At 35.9% G+C, this 13440-nt stretch overlaps 1 protein-coding gene across 2 annotated transcripts in view; it reads left to right on the top strand.

The window, feature by feature from the left end:
- LOC110024650 (50S ribosomal protein L10, chloroplastic-like) overlaps positions 1-13440 on the top strand; it is a 30724-nt gene that overhangs the window by 10830 nt on the left and 6454 nt on the right. Inside the window, exon 2 of one of the 2 annotated variants that reach the window (XM_020724753.1) lies at positions 5302-5319. The exons of the other annotated variant lie outside the window; for it this stretch is intronic. The gene's annotated coding sequence lies outside the window, so the exon portion shown is untranslated. Of the gene's footprint in view, positions 1-5301; positions 5320-13440 lie in introns of those variants that run through there. 2 annotated transcript variants of the gene reach the window in all.

The raw sequence follows: 13440 nt of genomic DNA on the forward strand, positions 1-13440 counted from the left end.
AAGTCGAATCTAAAACATCTACTCTTCTAATCGGATCATCAGATGGTCAACGTTTAATGTGACCAAACCATCTAAGACGACTCTCTCTAATTTTGTCCGTCACTGGAGCTACACCAACCCTATCATCGATATATTCATTTCGCATTTTGTCTCTGAGTGTAAAGTCAGTCATCCACCTAATCATTCTCTTCTCGACGTGTCTCTGAGTGTAAAGCCAGTCATCCACCTAATCATTCTCTGCTTCTATTTTTAAATGCCAACATTCAGTGTCATAGAGCATTGCAGGTCTCACCACCATCTTATAAAATTTTCCTTTCAGTCTAAGCGGTACTTTTCTATCACACAATAGGCCCGAAGGATTCCTCCACTTCAACTAGCTAACTTGAATTCTACTAATAACTTCCCCATTAATATCACATTCACTCTAAACAATAAACCCGAGATATCTAAAGCGTTCACACCTTTTAATAATTTGATCACCCAACCCATAGTTTTGATCACCCATAGTTACATTTTTGTCACTAGAACTACTACTACTAAAATTGCATTTTATGTATTCAGTTTTAGTTCTGCTCAAGCGAAGGCCTTTAGACTCTAAGGTAGACCTCCATAATTCAAGTTTTTTCTGAGCTTTTTCTCACGTCTTATCCATGAGAAGGATATCATCAGCAAAATGCATACACCATGGTACATCCTCCTTTAAGTGTCCAGTAAGATCATCCATTACTAAAGCAAAAAGGTATGGGCTTAAAGCCGATCCCTGATGTAATCCAGCAGAAATAGGAAAATATTTGATCAATCCTCTTGTTCGAACTCAAGTAACAATTATTGTATACATATTTTTAATGACTTGAATATAAGTCATATCATCACTTTTTTTCTCACTAACTCTCCAAAGGATATCTCTTGGAACTTTATCATAAGCTTTTTCTAAATCAATAAAATCATATATAGATTCTTTATGTTTTCTCTGAATTTCTCCATCAAACCTCTCAATAAATGTATAGCTTTCATAGTAGTCCTGCCCGACATAAATCCAAATTGATTATTAGAAATCTTTTTAATATGTCTTAACCTATGTTCAATTACTCTCTCTCATAATTTTAAAGTATGACACATCAAATTAATTCCTCTATAATTGACACTCTTGCGCATCCCTTTTATTCTTAATAACGGGGACCAAAATGCTCTTCCTCCACTCCTCAGACATTTTTTTAATTTTTAAAATAATATTAAAGAGTTTGGTAAGCCAAGAAACTCCCAAATCTCCTAAATATTTTCACACATCAATTGGGATATCATCAGGTCCACCAGACTTTCCACCCGTGGTTTTCTTTATAGTCTCATCAACTTCTTTACTAATGCGATGATAAAAAAAAATATATTTTTTTTTTATTAATGATAGTAAGATCACTAAAGTTGATCGTATTTTCCAAAAATTCATTAAAAAGTTTAACTCACACACCTATTTTTCTAAGAAAATCACTTTTTGATTTTCATCTTTAATACACTTTACTTGAGTTAAATCTTTATTTTTCTTTTCTCTTTGTTTGGCTAGTTTATACATATATTTTTTATCCTCCTTAGTATCTAGTTTATTATAAAGATCACTAAAAACAAAATTTTTAGCGACACAAATTGTTCTCTTAAACTCCCTATGGGCCTTTTAATATTTTTCTCGGTTCTGTAAATTTTTACATTTAAACCATTTTTTATAACTTGTCTTCTTATACTTTATCTTTTCTTGCATATTATTATTTCATCACCAACTATTTTTATTTATAGAAACTTTTTCTTTTGATTCTCTAAGTACAATTTTTGTCATTTGTTTAATAATTTTTATTACTTTATCCCACATAAAAATTTTGAAATCTTGAATTTTACTCTTAAAAATAATTTTATTTGTGTCTTTTAGGTACCCCTTCTAATTCTACAACAATGATTCTTAGTATTCTTGATTTTACAACTCTTCATCTTAAAATCTAGAACTAACAATCGATGTTAAGTAATTAAATTCTTACTTGGAATGACTTTATAATCTTTATATTCTCGACGATCTCTTCTTTTCATAAAAAAATAATCAATTCGTGTCTTATTAGCTCCATTCTTATAAGTAATAATATGCTCGTCTCTTTTCTTGAATAAAGTATTAGTAATATTAAAATCATACGCTAAATAAAAATCTAATATAACTCTATCTTCTTCATGTATCACTCCAAAACTGTATCCACCCCCGTAACCATCATGAATATTTCTAAAATTTTCTACCACTCTACCAACATGTCCATTTAATTCTCCTCCAATAAAAAATCTTTCTTCAAGAGATATCATTTATATTAAGTCTTCTAAGTCATTCCAGAATTTTATCTTTAGAAACTATATATAAACCTACATGAGGAGCATAAGCATTTATATATTAAAAATCTTAGTATCAACAATAATCATAAGGGTTATAATTTTATCTCCAACTCTATTAATTTTTACAACATTATCTTTCAAACTTTTATCTATAATTACACATACAACATTTCTAGTGCGACTCGTACATGAATACCAAAGTTTAAAATCTAGGTTATCAATCTCCTTAGTCTTCTCCAACCCATTTTGTTTCTTGAACATATAAGATATTTATCTTTCTATGAATCATAATATAAATTGATTTCATTAATTTACAAGTAAGATTATTTATATTTCAAAATTCTATCATAATTTTAGTTTCATGGACTAACTTATTTACCCGAATTCGTCCGTAATGTGAAAACTCTTGCTTATTTGACAATACACCCGGGCGTCGGTGTAGCAGTCATTACACATTTTTCTCTGTATTTAGACCATACAGTGCGTTGCTTCCAGGGGACGCCCTAGAACTTACACAATTATCAAAAATGATTCATGTCATAATTTTTTCGACAAGTTTTACGTTAGTTGTTCACTATCTAATACAACCCTCCACTTTTTACATCCGGACTTAGGACTAACAATGATAGTGAAAATTATAGCACATGCCATGAAAATTATAATATTTGAGTTGCAAATATGTCTTCATCAACAACGATCATGATTCATTATATTACTCTCAAAATATCTAACATTTGATCGTGTGCTTCTAGTGCATAATCTAGAATGCAACTTACTTTCAAGCATTAAAGTCATTTGAGATGAGAGATGTGTTGTTAATTTTTTATCTAATATTTAGATGGGTTCATGACTACCTTCTAAAGAGTGATCTTTCAAGTAAGATACATGGTCAAACAACAGGTTATGCATCTACCAAAACCTCTGCTTTAAATTCCAAACATTCAAATAAAGATCTTGATGTTTAGCTTCGGTATTATTGCTTAGGATACCCAAGATTTATTATCTAAAAAAGCTTATTTCTTTCTCTGTTCACCTACAAAAATTCTAAAAAATTTTGGTTTGAAACATACTGCTCGGCTAAAAACAGTTTCTATCCCATTCAAACCTATAAGTCTTCACCACATTTTTATTTAATCCACAATGATGGGTGGGGTTTATCTAGAGTAAAAACTGTTTACCATGATTCACACTCAGTCTCAACCCAAAATTTATGCCTAAAAAATTGATAATTTTAAATGATATTTTGAATTGGTCTCCTTTAAAGTTGATTGTGTCAATATTGTTTTCCAAGGCAGTACGTTTGGAGAAAAATGCAGCTTCATATGAATTTCAAACCCTTGTTCAAACTCTTCTCTATTTATTTACTAAAATGAAAATCATTTCTTTTTTCTTCCAAAAATTTTTTAGCGTGAAATTTTCATGCATATTCATTCTTAGCGTTGGAACAAATTTGATACTAAATCTATCAATGATATTTGTATTATATATATGCTCCAAACCAAAAAAAGTACAAATACTATTTTCCTATCACCATAAAAATTTATAATTCCTAATGCATAACCTTTTTTAAATACCAACTTTATTACTCCAAACTGAAAATTTTGGGGAAGAAAATTTTGAGAAAAGAATTTCAAATCCAAATCTTATTTTTTTCATTCATCATTATCTTTCATCAAAAATGTGCAATTGTGTTACATTAAAAATTGACATTTGTGTTTCGTTGAGCCTATTAAAGCCTAGCCAAAATTGAGAACTCTCTTAGCACCTTATAATGAGGGTTGGCTCAAGTTAGCATGAAAGTTGGGTCAAGTTTAGATTTTAGGATGATGCTTAGATCTATTTGAAAGCCCATAAGTTGGACTTAAAACTTTGAGGATGAGGGAAGCCCAAGAATTGGTTACATGATCTTAGCCTATAGATAAGGTAGCCTGATTAATTAGATTGATTTAGATAGCTTATTTACTTTATTTGTGATTTGTTCAAAGGGTTGAGGCTTACGGTATGGCTTTCAATATGTCGTTCGCGGGACTTGCTTGTCAAATATTGGAATCAAATTAATTGTGGATCTTATAACCTTGCATTGTAGGAAAGATGACATGAGTTGTTAATTGTTATATTGGTTGACGGGTCTTATTTACTTATTAGTTCGTCAGTGGGTCATAGCTTACAAACCTGATTTTTGATATGTCCACGTAAGTCTTACAATTCATATTGAAATGGATTTAATGGTGGACCTTACAACCTCATTTTATTGGCAAGACGTTTTAATTTATTTAGGTTGGTTTTTCATGTAGTTCATATTTTAATGCGCATATTGAAGTGATGACTGACTAGGACTCTTGAATCAACTAGGAGATGTCAAGATTGAACTCGTGCCCTTGGTCTATCTACTTGATCAATCGAGTCGATGCAAAATTCATTTGAGTTTTTGACCAACTGAATTACACTAATCTGGGCTTTGAGATGTCTCGTTTAAATGATTTTGTCACCCTGCCAAGCGTTGTGGATATTTAGGTTAGCTATGGGATTTTTTGAACCTTTCCTAGTATATCTTTTCGACTATTTAAGGATCAAAATTAAGTCAATTTACGAAATTTTGATTGATGTTTTGAAACACCTACGGTTATTAGGACATTGGATTAGAATCAGCCAACACCATCCCTTGATTTTTATTGATTTTCTTGCGTCAAGAATGCATCAGGTGTGCATTTTAGTAATCCAGACATTAAGATGTCATTTAAATTAGTTTTTCTCACTTTACCGGACACTATGGGCATTTTGGTTAGGTAGGGATCTATTGGAACCTCTAATACGTTTTTTTTTAACTTTTTTGAAGTTAAATATAAATCAATCTGCAATATGGTTTTAAAACGTCCATGTTTATTGGAAATTGGACTATAATTTGACGTCCTCTCTTGATTTTTATTGATTTTCTTTGTCAAGGATGGTATCGGCCTTGCCTTGGAGATTCTATAGTGGAGTATGACGCGATTACCATTGTAGAAAACTCTATTAGGCACCCAAAAAGATGCTATGGTGGGGTGCATTTCAACTTCAGTTGTTACGGTTTAAAGTGTTATTAATCGAATTTGCAAAAGAACAATATCTCATCGTTTTTTTATTATTAGACTTTTCTTATCAAGAAGAAGGCTATGAGGAATGTCATTGTGGAGCACGACACAACTTATACTGTAGCTAAGGCTAGGAGATCACCTTGGCAGATGCCACATTTAATGATTTTGTGTTCCTTTCTTTCTTTGATTGCCTCCTAGTTGCTGTTTTAGAAGTCAATCTCTTTTTGAAAAATTAGTTGGAATATTACAATGTGAATGATTCGGATTTTTCTTTCTTTTTGCATAAAGGGCCGTCGCTTTTGACAGTTGTTAGTGGTTGAGATAAGCAGTGTTGAAAAATTTTGATGTCAATGTTGCTTATATTTATTTTATTTTATTGTCTTTATATTAATCTATTATTCATTTATTAGTTAATTTTCATTTTCTTAAAACTTACTGTGTGTTGCCCACCATGCACCATTCAATGGCGGTTCTTAAGGACTATTGATGAGTATGGTTGGATTAAATTAATGGGTGGGAGGTTAGGGCAGTGGGTGGGAATGACAATTAATATGCATGACTATGAGGCTTTGTTTCATCGGTTTGTTAATAGGTGTGAGGACAAAATTCAATGTGGGCCTATTGGAGTATGAAGTTAGATAACAATTAGGTGGATCTGTGAAATATATATATATATATATCTATATAGAGGCACCGCGTACCCAGATCAGTTGGTCGAGCATTTGCTTGTCAGTTGTAAGTCCCCTCGAGTTTGGGATTTAATTCCCCCCGGTGGAGGGCGTGGTACTCGAATTGTTAGGCGCGTTGGGGAAGACCAGGGCTCGTATAATAAACTTAGTTCGTTCCTTTTTTAGGATCTATATATATATATATATATCTGTGCGTGCGTCGGTGTGTGCGCACTTTTGAAATTTTTAAGTTTGTGCATCCTGAAAGTCCATGCCATGTGTGATGCTAATTGGCTAAAATATAAGGATTCCTTTGTTAATTCATGCAATTAAATAGTAAAGAGTAGCTATTATGAACAGTATGTATGGATATTCTTTTGAAGTTGTACTGTATTGTTTTACTTCACTTCATTCTTGGATATTTTGATGTGTGATTGTATCACTTCTGAACTTAGTTTGATGGAGCTATTGATTGGTAAAATGGATTTCCTTGTTCTGCTTTTATTATTTGATTGTAGTAATGCTTGCATATTATAATGAAAAAGAGTAAAAAATCCAAAATGATCTACCTTACTGTTTGTAAGGAGCTAAAATAGTCCCAATTTATATGAAAGACGAATTTAATCCCCAGATTTTTTATATATAGACTAAAAGAGTCCTCAGACTACTAAAATAGTCTTGTCAGGTGACCGTTTTGATTTCTATTTAAATAGCCTGTGGATTAAATTAACTTTTTATATAATATGGGACCATTTTCATTCCTTGTTTTATTGATTTCTTGTAAATAAAAATGAGCTATTGATTTCTTGTAAGAGGTTTGTGTAAAAATACAATTAATTTGATTGTTAATCAATTCATGTTATTGCAATTGTCCGCATGTATCTTAAATTATTTTGATTATGTTTTATGATTTCTAACCTTGTATAAACAGACATTTTGACAAATTATATTGAATGGATGTGGTAGCCTTAGGGTCCGTTTGGGGCAGCTTATAAGTGCGGGCGGCGTTTTCAAAATGCCGCTGTACCGTTTGATTTGCGCGTTTCGCCAGCTTATCCAAAACTGCGTTTGGGTTTTTACACTAAAAGCAGGCCGCGGATCGACCCCTGCAACCGGCCCACGAGCCGCACCCCTGCATGCGGCCCGCGGGTCGCGTTTCAGGATAAGCAGCTTATCCTGAAACGCACAAGCTGTCCCAAACGAACTCTTAGTATGATCCCTTAGAAGCTGCCTACCACCTTGTGGAAGAGCTTATTTCCTTTATCCATAGCCTTAAATATGTTTCAAATATCTAGACAGCCTAATCCCTAAACTAATTATAAAATTCTTGTTTAAGGCTTCTTTGTCCCTTACTTATAAGTAGGGCTGTCAAGAAAATTTGTGGCATTAGAGTAATGTATTATCGTCTTAGTATTGCACGAGAATATAACACACACTTGGGAAAAAGAAAACACTTAGTAATGAAACCATAAGTTTTTGCATGGAAAACACGTAAAGAAAAAAAACCATAGGGTCTGGCTCAGTGTAAAAAGTCATTGTAGGTTTACAGAGACCATGTCTCACAAACAGAAAAGGGTTACTAGGTTTTCCTAATTACAACGTCGACTGACGGCTTCCGGTCAATAGTGGTCGACGGTAATTGATGGTGATCGATGGTGGCCAGCAGTCAACATTGGTCGGTGGTGGTTGACTGCAACAATAGTGTTAGACGACGGTTGGTGGTTGTTGACGGCGGTCGATGTCGGTCAACTTTTTGAAAATTTGAAAATTGAAAATACTTTCTTAAATTTAATTTAAATATAAGGTATATAGTTTATATTATGAAAGTAGTGTTTTAATAAATTCAAAAGTTGATTAGAGCGACACCGGTGAGGATACCACGGTTCCCTCGTTCCGGTACCACTATTTTCTTTTGAACTTAGCTTAAACGAGTTGTGAAACCCATTTAAACCGGGGAGATCGTGTTAGCAACCGTGGGCTACCTCTTCCGAGGGACTCCAATAAATTCAAAAGTACATGTTATGTTTTTTTTTTGCTATTTTTGTTTTGAAAATGATGTTTAATTTTTTAAAATCGTTTTGTTTTGAAAATAAAATTGTAATCAATATAATCGTTTTGTTTTGAAAATAAAATTGTAATCAGTATCTGCATAATAAATATCTGCATAATGTGTTAGAGCAAGACTAAATTGCAATGATAAAACAACAACAAATAAAATGTACGTGTACTTGACGTATATGTCGTTGTTATCAGTGTTGCATGTTTAGCTCGCTAAGCATAATATAATTTGCAGGGAATTTAAATAAAGTGTAGAGAAAAGAAGAAAACGGTAAGCAGCAGAACAAGTCGTAACAATACCTAGGAACTCCAAATAGGTGATCTTATGGTTTTCTACAACTCCAGACTGCAACTAGCAAGCTAGTACGGTGATCCTACGATCTCATACGGCTCTGAGCAACAACTAGCAAGTGTGTACGGTGATCCTACGACTTCGGCAGCAGTTACGAACTTCGAATAGCACTTGTATGACTTCCTACGAACCCAAACCATAATGGACAGCACCTATGTGGCTTCCCACGAACCCAAACCATAGTGGACAGCACTTGGGTGGCTTCCTACGAACCCAACCCATAGTGGATAGCACCTATATGACTTCCTACGAACCCAAACCATAGTGGACAACACTTGGGTGGCTTCCTACAAACCCAAACCATAGTGGACAACACTTGGGTGGCTTGCTACGAACCCAAACCATAGTGGACAACACCTATGTGGTTTCCTACGAACTCAAACGATAGTGGACAACACCTATGTGGCTTCCTACAAACCCAAACCATAGTGGACAACACTTGTGTGGCTTCCTACGAGCCCAAACCATATTGGACAGCACCTATGTGACTTCCTACAAGCCCAAACCATAGTGGACAGCACTTGGGTGACTTCCTACGAACTCAAACCATAGTGGACAACACCTATGTGGCTTCTTACAAACCCAAACAATAGTGGACAACACCTATACGGCTCCAAAATAGTGCACAAAATCAGCCCAAACCCACACTTAAAGTGGGTCCAAAATAGTGCACATAATCAGCTCGAAACAGTCCCAAAACATTGCAAGAACTACTCCAAAATCAGTCCACAGAAGCACCAAAAAATCAGTGCCAAAACAGTGTCAGCGGTGCAAAATGTGCTCCAAAATCAACCCACAAAATGCCCCAAATCAGTGCCAAAATAGTGTCAAAATGGTGCTCAAATAGTGTCGAAATGGTTTCAAAGTGTTGCCAAAACTGTCCCAAAATCTGCCCACAAAATACCCCAAATCAACACCCGCAATGACTCCAAAACAGTTGGAATGTTTGGTTGTATAAATGCAATAGTAAACTTCAAATGTAAGATATGTAAAAGCTTAGAAATCCTTTGGCATGAATTGTAGCATCTCCTGGCAACATAAGATTTAAGTTTAGGTGCTAGATATGTAAATACATGAGGAAATTGAGTGGTATGTATGTAAATGCCCTTAAAGGTGAAGTGGTTCAATAAACTTCTCTCCTTCAAAGTGAGGATGAATTTTATCAAGAAGACTCAAAAAGAAGTTTAGATTCACTGAATCATTTTTTAGAACAATACTCGAAGGATTGTAATTGTTTTATCTGAACATATTGCTTCATCCAGGCTACATAATAATTATTTTCTTATTTTTCAAACTTAGGAGCATGTCAAACTTAGAAGCATGTACAGTAGTTACCTCTAAGCAAGTCCACAACATTCATTCAACAAGTAAAAAAAAATGCAATTCTCAGCTATTTAAACCATAAACTTAATTATCGTGCTTCAAACTAAAGCGAAATGTGATTGTTAAAGCTTATATCTATCTCAACAAGCATAATAGATTCATATAAGAATCTTACAGAGAAAACCAATCCATGAGAATAAACCGCGATTAATTTTTCAAATCATACTGGCATAGCTCGGATTAGCAGGTCTTCGAAAGTGTAATGGTTTCAGGGCCTGAAGGAATTACCTGGAGCCAAATTCTTGCTGCTTCGCGTACTATTGACGTCGGGCGCAATAGAGGGGGGAAGACCAAGCTGAAGAGCTTGCAAGAGTAGTCTCGCGCGAAGCAGAAATCGATCCCTGACCGAACAATTGAAGGGAAAGGGAGGTAGACTCGAGTGGTTGAGAGAGGGAGCATGTGAGGTTTTTCAGTCACTCGGGGTTCTGGTCGCAGAGAGGAGGAAAGTAAGGGCTTTGGTTGCGCGAGGAAAAGAAGTAGGCGAGGCCTTGGTTCGCAGAGGAGAGCAAGCGAGCGAGGGTTTCTGTGCGGAGAGGCGAGCGAGTGCGGGGTCAGTCGCGAGGAAGAGAGAATTATGGTTGGAAGGTGGGGCGAGGAAAAGGCGAGGGCTTCGGCTCTGAGAGAAGAGGGAGTTCGGTCGAGCAAAGGAGGCGACCAGGAGGGCAGACGGGAAGATGAATGGCTTTGGTCTTCTAGTCGTGAGGGAGAGGCGCAACGGGAAGGGGGGAGACCAACGGGGTTGTTCGGTCGAGCGAGGAAGAGACGAGCAGGTGAGGGGCTCGGTGCAGAGGCAAGGCAAGCGGGAGAGATGAATCGAGCCAAGCGGGGAGGAAGAAGGCCAGCCTCCCTCTTGGAGCAGGGTCGAATTAATCAAAGGAGCGAGCTCGAGAGCCGTTATACGAAGCAATTGGCGGGGAATTGAATAGTTCCGCAACTTAATTGGAAAAGTTTAATGGGAGGGGATTAAATGATAAATTTGAAATTCAAATCATATAAGCTTAGGCAACTAGCCCGCAACTAGCCCGCATTCAGCCCAAATCGAACCCAAGTCGAACCTGGGTTAAGCTCGAGCTCGTGCACCGCTAATTTATTGAAATTCAAATCATATAAGCTTAGGCAACTAGCCTGCAACTAGCCCGCATTCAGCCCAAATTGAACCCAAGTCGAACCTGGGTTAAACTCGAGCTCGTGCACCGCTAATTTCCGCTAATTTAAAAAAAAAATGTGCATCGATATTCGTGTTAAACGCTCGCGCGCGAAGCCATAGCAATATGAGTGTCCTTCCTAGCTAAAGTCGACGTTCCGAACGCATCCGTGTGGTCTATTTCGTCATCCGGGGTCGTTCGGACGAGTTTGTCGATGGGCAACTTAATTTACTTTAAAATCGTGTGTGGTTTGATGTGTGTGCAAAATGCGGCGTTATCGAGTGTTCAGATCGCAAGAGGTTTCTTAGGGGCTGCTCTTATTAATGTAGGAACTCGACTCGAGTTTCATGTGTCGATCATAATCAACTCAATGGAATGTCGAGGATTCGGGACCGCCCATGCGAGACTCGAAGGAGTGACGAGGTGGCTCGAATTTTCTAAATGGTGTGGGTCCGGTACTAGTCCTCTAAGAGGGTCAAACAAAGAAAACCTGAGGCTAAACCCTAGGCTCTAAGGAGAGAAGTAAAGACCTCACCAAAAAATGAGGTCAACAGTCGACAATAGTCTAGGTTAATCGACGACGGGTGGGGGAGAGGGACGTGATGGTCGGCGGTCAGCAGGCGTCCACGACGGTTACAGGTGGTCGGCAGCGATCGATAGCGGTCGGCGAACGATCGATGGTGAGGGATGGTGTTGGACTTCAGCTTCTTCTCAAAGCTTTAAATTCTCTCTCTCAAGCCTCCAACCCCCTTTCATGAGAAGGGTGTGACTCTCTTTATAGTGTTTTGTGTGTAATTAATGCAGGAATATGAATGGACATTTGAGTGTCTTAACGATGTCAGAATTGAATAGGCTCATTTGATTCATTTTGTCGAGACGCTCAATTCGATTATATATTATATGCTTGCTAGATTCAACATTCGTTTAACATTCAAAATATGTCCAGAAAACTTTCAATAATGGTTTAGTAACTTGATATGAGCTTGATTTGTCTCGACTTGGACTAATATTGGTAACATTGAGTTCTTCTTGTGGAGTCAGTCAGTTTGATTGTAAGTTTTGCTGAAATCGGAGTTATGGAAGAGTTTTTATTGAGGTTTGAATATTTATTTTTTTTAAAATGTCTTTAGATTTATGTCATGACTTTAGATTTGTGTCTGATGATGAAAATTTGTTAGAGTTGTATCAATTATTATTATTTTTATAGGGCTTTATTTTGTTTTTTGAACTTCGAAATCATGTGTTAGAAAATGATGCTGTTTATTAAATTTAATATTGACTGAAAATTCACATGAACGCATAAAATATATTCTGACATATTGATATTTAGAACCCTTAGGCTGACATAATCATCATTATTTACAGTATTTTTATATATAAATTGATATATTACAAAGATACCCAAAACGGTACCATTTTTAGTTGGAGGCAGTTAGGGTTGGGTTGAGAGGTTTCTTGATTGGCTTTAATGAAGTGTGGAATTGATTCACATGTAGCGTCTCATTATTGCCCTGTTTGTTTTAAATTTTGAAGGGATAAAAATTGAAATTGTTGGGTTAGATATGTAAATACATAAGAATTTAGTGGTTTGTATGTAAGTAGAAAAACACTCAATTTCCAGTAGTTATTATTTTAACAATTGCTGTTGTATTAAAGTAGAAAAGCTTTCGTGGTATATTAATTGCAGTTGGAAGAAGTTGTTGCCCAAACCCAACCAAACTTATCTTTTAGGTTGGATTTTAAGCCAAAGCTGACTGACTTTGGTTAACGATGCCTTTGGCTTCATCTCTAATTCACATTACGCGTTACTTCTTGGGGGTGTTCACACATCTTCTAGGTAAAAGTTTATATTTATATAATTGTATACTATAAAAATGCCAAGGGGATCGGACGGCCAGGAAGAAGGCATGCAGACAAAGTTTTAGATCAAAAACCAGAAAATTTACCCGCAAGTAGTTGATCGACTATATATCAGGATCTGCCGACACAAAACTTAGACCGACCGAGTCTTTCGACCGATAGATACACTGATCAGGAGAACTTAATCGAGAAAACATGCACTTTTGTCGAACGACAAGATTTCTCTAAGAAATATATGGTCGACCTGTACAGTCAGTCAACCCAAAATATCGATCGACTGACTAACACAATTGGTCGGCCTGAAACATTAGTCGACCAACCGAAGCGAACTTTACCTTACGTTGCAATGTAATTTGTATTTGACAGACACGTCAATGCAATCTTTTGGATAGCTATAGTGACTGATCTTTCTCTTTATCAGCTATAAATAGGAGGTCATGACATCAATAAAGTGAGTTTTGATGCGATTTGGATATGAAGATATTATATTGAGTATCTCCATAACTATTTTTATTTTGATCAAATTAGAATATATATATATA

This window comes from Phalaenopsis equestris, unplaced genomic scaffold (assembly GCF_001263595.1).
Source record: "Phalaenopsis equestris unplaced genomic scaffold, ASM126359v1 Scaffold000002, whole genome shotgun sequence".
In the NCBI taxonomy this organism is placed as follows: Eukaryota; Viridiplantae; Streptophyta; class Magnoliopsida; order Asparagales; family Orchidaceae; genus Phalaenopsis; species Phalaenopsis equestris.